At 40.8% G+C, this 8034-nt stretch overlaps 1 pseudogene; it reads right to left on the bottom strand.

The window, feature by feature from the left end:
* Nucleotides 1-5895: 5895 nt before the first annotated feature.
* On the bottom strand, nt 5896-6408 carry LOC136377418 (splicing factor 3A subunit 1-like; annotated as a pseudogene).
* Nucleotides 6409-8034: the final 1626 nt, after the last annotated feature.

Genomic DNA, 8034 nt, shown 5'->3' on the forward strand with positions numbered 1-8034 from the left:
ATAAATAAAATCTTTACCAAGAAATGAAGAATAAAATGGCAGTACGTAAATACCTATCAACAATTACTAAATGCAAATAGATTAAATGCTCCAATCAAAAGACATACAGTGGCTAAATGAATAACAAAACAAAACCCTTACATATGCCATTTACAAGAGATAAAGAGACACACACGGCCCTGGCTGGTTGGCTCAGTGGTAGAGCGTCGGCCTGGTATGCAGGAGTCCTGGGTTTGATTCCCGACCAGGGCACACAGGAGAAGTGCCCATCTGCTTCTCCACCCCTCCCCCTCTCCTTCCTCTCTGTCTTTCTCTTCCCCTCCCACAGCTGAGGCTCCATTGGAGCAAAGTTGGCCCGGGCGCTGAGCATGGCTCTATGGCCTCTGCCTCAGGCGCTAGAATGGCTCTGGATGCAACAGAGTGACGCCCCAGAGGGGCAGAGCATCGCCCCCTGGTGGGCATGCCAGGTGGATCCCAGTCAGGCGCATGCAGAAGTCTGACTGCCTCCCCATTTCCAGCTTCAGAAAAATACAAAAAAAAAGAAAAAAAGACAGACACACACACACACTACTGGTATGTGGTGGTGCAGAGGATAAAGTGTTGACTTAGAATGTTGAGGTCTCCAGTTCGAAACACTGAACTTTCCCAGTCAAGGCACATAGGACAAGCAACCAATGAACAACTAAAGTAAAACTATGAATTGATATTTCTCACTCACCTTTCTTTCTGTAAAATCAATCAATAAAAAATATTTTTTAAAAATTTTAAAGACAGAATAAAAGTAAAGAGATAAAAGATATTTCATGAAAAATGGAAACAAAAGAAATCTAGGACGGCAATATTTAAATCAGACAAAATAGACTTTAAAAAGAAGAAACAAAAAAGGAACCAGCACTTCCATTTCTGGGCATTCCAAAAAAAACCTAAAACACTAAATCAAAAAGATATATACACCCTGTGTTCTTGGGGGGGGGTTTGTTTTTTGGTGGGGGTTATTTTGTATTTTTCTGAAGCTGGAAATTGGGAGGCAGTCAGACAGAATCCTGCATGCACCCGACCGGGATCCACCCGGCATGCCCACCAGGGGGCGATGCTCTGCCCATCTGGGGGCGTCGCTCTGTTGTGACCAGAGCCACTCTAGCGCCTGAGGCAGAAGCCATAGAGCCATCCCCAGCACCGGGGCCATCTTTGCTCCAATGGAGCCTTAGCTGCAGGAGGGGAAGAGAGAGACAGAGAGGAAGGAGAGGGGAAGGGGTGGAGAAGCAGATGGGCGCTTCTCCTGTGTGCCCTGGCCGGGAATTGAACCCGGGATTTCCACACGCCAGGCCGATGCTCTACCACTGAGCCAACCGGCCAGGGCCACCCCTGTGTTCTTTACAGCATTGTTTATAGTGGCCAAGATATGAAAGCAACCTAAGCGTTCATCAATAGATGAATGAACAAAGAAGTGGTGCATGTGTATAATGACTCAGCCATTAAAAAAAAATGAAATTTTGCTATCTGCAACAACACGAATAAACATAAAGGTTATTGTGCTGAGTGAAGTAAGTCAGACAGAGAAAGACAATTGCCAGATGATTTCACTTATACGTGTAATCTAAAATAAGTAAATAAATAAGTAGAACAGAAACAGAATTATAGATACAGAGAACACTTTGATGATTGCCAGATGGAAGGGGGAGTTGGGAGGGTGGAAATGGTGAAGGAATTAAGCAAAGGAACAAAAACCTCATAAATACAGACAATAGTATGGGGATTACAAGAGGGAAAGAGAGTGGGGGAGGTAGAAGAGGGTAAAGGGGGGTAAATTTTGATGAAAGGAGATGTAACATGGGGTGGTGAATATGCAATACAATATTCAGATGATGTATTATAGAATTGTACACCTGACACCTATAATTTAATTAATCAATATCACTCCAATAAATTCAATAAAAAAATTTTTTTTAAAGAAAAAGGTGAAAGAATTAAGAAGTAAAAATTGGTAGTTACAGAATAGTCATGAGGCTATAAAGTACAGCATAGGGCAGTGGTTGGCAAACCATGGCTCGTGAGCCACATGCGGATCTTTGGCCCCTTGAGTGTGGCTCTTTGGCCAGCTTAAGAGTAACCTAATTAAGTTAATAACAATGTACCTACCTATATAGTTTAAGTTTAAAAAATTTGGCTCTCAAAAGAAATTTCAATTGTTGTACTGTTGATATTTGGCTCTGCTGACTAATGAGTTTGCCGACCACTGGCATAGGAAATATAGTCAATAATATTGTAATGACTATGTATGGTGTCAAATGTGTACTAGATTTATCAAGGTGATTAATGCATAAGTTATATAGATGTCTATACATGAGGTTGTACACCTGAAACTAATATAATATTGTGTATCAACTGTAATTGAAAAAAATTATTATTTTTTTTTTTAAATAAATTTTTATTAATGGTAATGGGATGACATTAATAAATCAGGGTACATATATTCAAAGAAAACATGTCTAGGTTATTTTGTCATTAAATTATGTTGCATACCCCTCGCCCAAAGTCAGATTGTCCTTCGCCACCCTCTATCTAGTTCTCTGTGCCCCTCCCCCTCCCCCTAACTCTCCCCCTGTCCTCCCTCCCCCCACCCCTGGTAACCACCACACTCTTGTCCATGTCTCTTAGTCTCATTTTTATGTTCCACCAATGTATGGAATCATGTAGTTCTTGTTTTTTTCTGATTTACTTATTTCACTCCTTATAATGTTATCAAGATCCCACCATTTTGCTGTAAATGATCTGATGTCATCGTTTCTTATGGCTGAGTAGTATTCCATAGTGTATATGTGCCACATCTTCTTTATCCAGTCTTCTATTGAAGGGCTTTTTGGTTGTTTCCATGTCTTGGCCACTGTGAACAGTGCTGCAATGAACATGGGGCTACATGTGTCTTCACGTATCAATGTTTCTGAGTTTTGGGGGTATATACCCAGTAGAGGGATTGCTGGGTCATAAGGTAGTTCTATTTGCAGTGAAAAAAAATTATTTTTTAAAAAATCCATACTTCTCGTTGTGAAACAAAAGCATCATTGCAAAGTCCAGTTTTCTTTGCACTAGCTGAGATAGAGGGAGAAGCACTTGTAAGAGTAGGTAAATCAGGGAAAGAGAAATAAATCAGGGGAGTAAAATACATCATTCAACAACGAAGTACAAGTCTTCAGGTTGAATTAGACCAGTGGTCCCCAATCCCCGGGCCACGGACCAGTACCAGTCCATGGGCCATTTGGTACCAGTCCGCAGAGAAAGAGTAAATAACTTACATTATTTCCGTTTTATTTATATTTAAGTCTGAATGATGTTTTATTTTTTAAAAATGACCAGATTCCCTCTGTTACATCCATCTAAGACTCACTCTTGACACTTGTCTCGGTCACGTGATACATTTATCCATCCCACCCTAAAGGCCAGTCCGTGAAAATATTTTCTGACATTAAACCGGTCCGTGGCCCAAAAAAGGTTGGGGCCACTGAATTAGAATATTTGTCTGAAGTCAGAATTTAAATTACCGTGGAAATAAGGTATACCCCTGCCTAATATGTGTGACCCTTAGTATAGGATATTTAACAAAATCCCCTGAAGGAGTGCAGATGTTATATGCTCTCTGGAGTAGACTGCACTTGTGTACACCAACACCAATTCTAGTCTTCCTCTTTCTTGATTGAATAACAATTGTTAGCTACTCATCTTACTGCTGCTCAGAATAAAGGTTATGTTTCCCAGCCTCCCTTGCATCTTGGTGTGGCCTTATTATTAAGTTCTAGCCAGTGAGACTGAAAAGAAAGTATTGTGTGGGAATTCTGGGAAGCCATCCCAAAGGGAGCCAACTCAGTCTAAAGCAACCTTGTTTTTGCCCTTGCTTTCCTTCTTTCTCTGGCCTTCAGTGTGGAAATTATGACTGTACCTGCAGCTGTCAATCTGAAATATAATGTGGGAATGGAAATCTTACACTAGGACAGTAAAGTAGAAATATCTGAGCCTGAAATATGATAACAATTAGACTCACTGTACCAGCCTTGGAATGCCTACTTTTGAACTTATTTTGTACTTGACAAATTAAACTATTATGTTGTCTAAGCCACAATTTTTGTCATCATATACAGCAGAACCTAATCTTAACTGACATGCATCCATCAGTTATGAATGTCTATAGCCCTACCCTACCACTTTCAAGCTATCTTAATGGAAATGAATAAGCAATACACAATTTGCAAACTGAAGCTTTGAGAAAAACCAATAGATCTTAGAGAGCTTGAGAATGGAGTCAAGAAGAATTCCCTGATACTATATTTAGGATGGTCTAGATTCAAGAACTCTAAAAATGGAAGTTTGTTTAAAAACCAAAAAAGGATGACAACTATGGAAAGATAATACAACTCTTCCTTTTCCACCAGACATAGAGAATAACAAGAAATGATAGTATCAGTTTTGCAAGGAAGAAAAAAAAGTAACATATCTTGAGCAAATCATTATGCTTTTGAGAGTTGCAAAAAGAATAAGAAATCAGTAAGAAAAGAAGTCTAAGACAACAGAATGTGATGAAATGAAGAATGCAAAGATACAGAAACAAATGGAGAACCAAAACAATACAATTATAGAACTATTAATACATTCACAAGAATAAATAAGCCTGACTAGGCAGTGGTACAGTGAATAGGGCATTGACCTGGGATGCTGAGGACCCAGGTTGGAAACACTAAGGTTGTCGGCTTGAGCTCAGGATTGCCAGTATGAGCGTGGGATTATAGACATGACCCCATGGTTGCTGGCTTGAGCCCAAAGGTAACTGGCTTGAGCCCAAAGGTAACTGGCTTGAGCCCAAAGGTCACTGGCTTGAAGTCCAAGGTCGCTGGATTGAGCCCAAGGTCACTGGCTTCAGCAAGAGTTTACTGAGTCGGCTGGAGCCCTCCCTGGTAGGCACATATGAGAAAGCAATCAATGAACAACTCAGGTGATGCAACTACTAATTGATGCTTCTCATCTCTCTCCTGTCTCTCAAAAAAAAAAAAAAAAGATAGAAAAAGAAAACTTTTATCAGATTAATGATTTGCAAATATTTTTCCCATTATACAAGTTACTTTTTTACTCTTTTGATATTGTCCTTTGATGCATAAATGGTTTTTATTTTTATAAAGTCCAATTTATCTATTTTTTTATTTTGTTGCTTTTAGTGTCATAGACAAGAAATCTTTCCCAAATCCAACATAATGGAGATTTTCACCTACACTTTCCACTAGAAGTTTAATAGTTTTTAACTTTTTTAAGGGTCCAAGAGGCTTATTAGCTCATGGCAAGATGCAAAACAATTAATGACAATAGATGCATTTCTATCAGTCAAGTACCAATCTGCACATATGCCACTCCTTCAGATCACCTGTGGGTTCACATTTCCTAATGGGCTTCCTAAAGAAATTAATTTCCTCAAATCAAGACCTAAACACAAAGGAATTCCAGAAACCACTGAGGAGGAGAGAGGATAGAAAGCCCTCTGTCATCAATGTGGGGACAGGGTAGAGAGAGAAAACTGCAGAACGATGTAAATTTCCAAACTAATTAAAAAGGAAAGAAATGTATAAAGCAGGGTCTCCTGGGTCTGGGGCAGGAGGTAGGGGACAGGAGAGGCAAAATTGCAATGTCTGGGTCACAGGCATCCCCAAACTACGGCCCGTGGGCCACATGCAGCCGCCTGAGGCCATTTATCCAGCCCCTTGCAACACTTCCGGAAGGAGCACCTCTTTCATTGGTGGTCAGTGAGAGGAGCACTGTATGTGGCGGCCCTCCAACGGTCTGAGGGACAGTGAACTGGACCCCTGTGTAAAAAGTTTGGGGACCCCTGGCTGGGACCTAATAGCAGGTTTCTCTCTTCTATTTCTTCCTACTGCCTCTGTCCCTGAAGTCCAGGTGGATGATGGAGCTGTTGGCCATATTGTAGTAAGCCAAAGAGTTGGAATCCTTGATGAAGATGCCCTCATACTACACCTTTTTTTTGGTTTGGCTTTGTGCATGCCCGTGGCTTGGTGAATCTGCACCTTGAAAAAAGACCTGGTTTGAGTAGGAGAGTGGAGACTGGCACCTGTCCGTTCAGTTTCCATTCCATCTTATCCAGCATGTTGGGCATTTGGACTCTGAGGGAGACTGGACCCTTGTTTCTGGCCAGGAACTCTTCATCAGATGTGAGGTTGTCCTCTGTCTTCAGTTTCTTGGGAGCAGGTTTATCTTCCATGGGAAATGGAGAATGAACAGAATGCACTGGCGTGAAGCAGGTGGAGTGAGTACAAAGGCTGTTGGCATAATCATGGGGGTAGGTGCTATGAAAGGAGGGGTTGAGGGAAGGATGGGCACCATGTTGATCCTGGGAGAGTAGAAGATCGGCTACATGGGCATGACCACCATGCCCAGGGACAGTCTCACCACTGAAGCTATCAGGGTTGAGGCAATACAACTGTAGTAGGACAGGAGGTAGCATTGCAGATGGTCAGGGCACTGAGGTATACTTTTAACACAAATATAGGTTTATAATCCTTAGTTAATTCATTTTTGTATATAACATAAGGTAAGGATAAAACATTATTCTTTAGTATATGGATATCCAGTTTACCCAGAACCATTTGCTTAAAAAACTGTTCTTTTGGCCCTGACAGGGTAGTTCAGTTGGTAGAGCATTGTCCCATATGCTAAGGTTGTAGGTTCCATCACAGGTCAGAACACATACAAGAATCAACCAGTGAATGCGTAAATAAGTGGCACAACAAATTAATGTTTCTGTGTGTGGTCTCTCTGTCTCTTTCTTTCTCTCTCTCTCTCTGCTCCCCTTCTCCTCTCTCTTTAAAATCAATTAAAATTGCCCTGGCTGGACACAGTTGGTTAGCATCATCCTAAAGCACTGACATTGCTGGTTCAATCCCCAGTCAGGGCACATTGCTGCCCTCAAACCCCTGTGGTGCTCTGGCGGGAAGGGGGTGTGTGTGCCCCCACTGCTTGGGCACCAAGCACCGCTCCCCCAGCTCCACATGTCTGGCCCATCACAAGAGAAAGCTCAGGCCCTCTTGGCTTGGCTTTCCCTGTTGCCTGGCCTGTGGTAGCACAGTGGATAAAGCATTGACCTGGAATGCAGAGGCCCTGGGTTTGAAACCTTAGGCTTGCCGGTTAGGGTACTTACAACAAGAAATCAATAAACAACTAAAGTGAAGGATTTTTCACTCCTACCACCCCTCTTTTCTCTCTGTAAAATAAATAAATAAATAAAATTTTAAATGAAAACAAAACTAAATCTGTCCTTTCCATGGAATAGTTGTGCTACTATTTTTGAAAATCACTTGACCCTAATTGTCTGTATTCTATTTCATTGGTTTACATGCCAGTTACCACTGCGTTGATTACTGTAGCTTTCAATGAGTTTTGAAACCAGAAGTACGAATCCTCCGTCTTGAAAAAATTTTTTAAAATCTACATGTGCATCACTAAGTGTCTTTATCTGTTTCTTGTCCTGTGAGTCTGATGGAGGGAAGGGGGATGCATTATCTTTGCATAATTACCATTCTTTTTCTTTCCCATTACTTTCATTTTAAGAAATGCCTTTGGGTCTAGACAATATTCACATTCTGCTATACAGTAGTGTAAAAAATCAACAGATCAAATTTTAGGGATCAGTTTTGTACCAATTGGACCCTGGATATAGGCTGGTTAACTATTGGACTTTAAAGAAAAAGAATAAAATCTTCAGGAAGCCAAAAATCAAGATGGCCACAGAAACAAAACAGAAGAAACATTTCTGAAGGAAAGTAAGGCCCAAAGTTTATTTAGTTGAGATTTGTAAGTACAAAGGCAAAAGATAAACATTCTCCTTTAGTCCTTGTATTTGCTAATGAACTCTGGAACAACCTGCTATTCAACATCTGCCCAAACACAAGGCCTTTTCCCTGTACCATTAACTCATCCTTATTTGACAATAAAATATTTAGTTTAAAAAAATGTTACTTAAGGTAGTTGAGGAGATGTAAAAAC

This window comes from Saccopteryx leptura, chromosome 6, assembly GCF_036850995.1.
Source record: "Saccopteryx leptura isolate mSacLep1 chromosome 6, mSacLep1_pri_phased_curated, whole genome shotgun sequence".
In the NCBI taxonomy this organism is placed as follows: domain Eukaryota; kingdom Metazoa; phylum Chordata; class Mammalia; order Chiroptera; family Emballonuridae; genus Saccopteryx; species Saccopteryx leptura.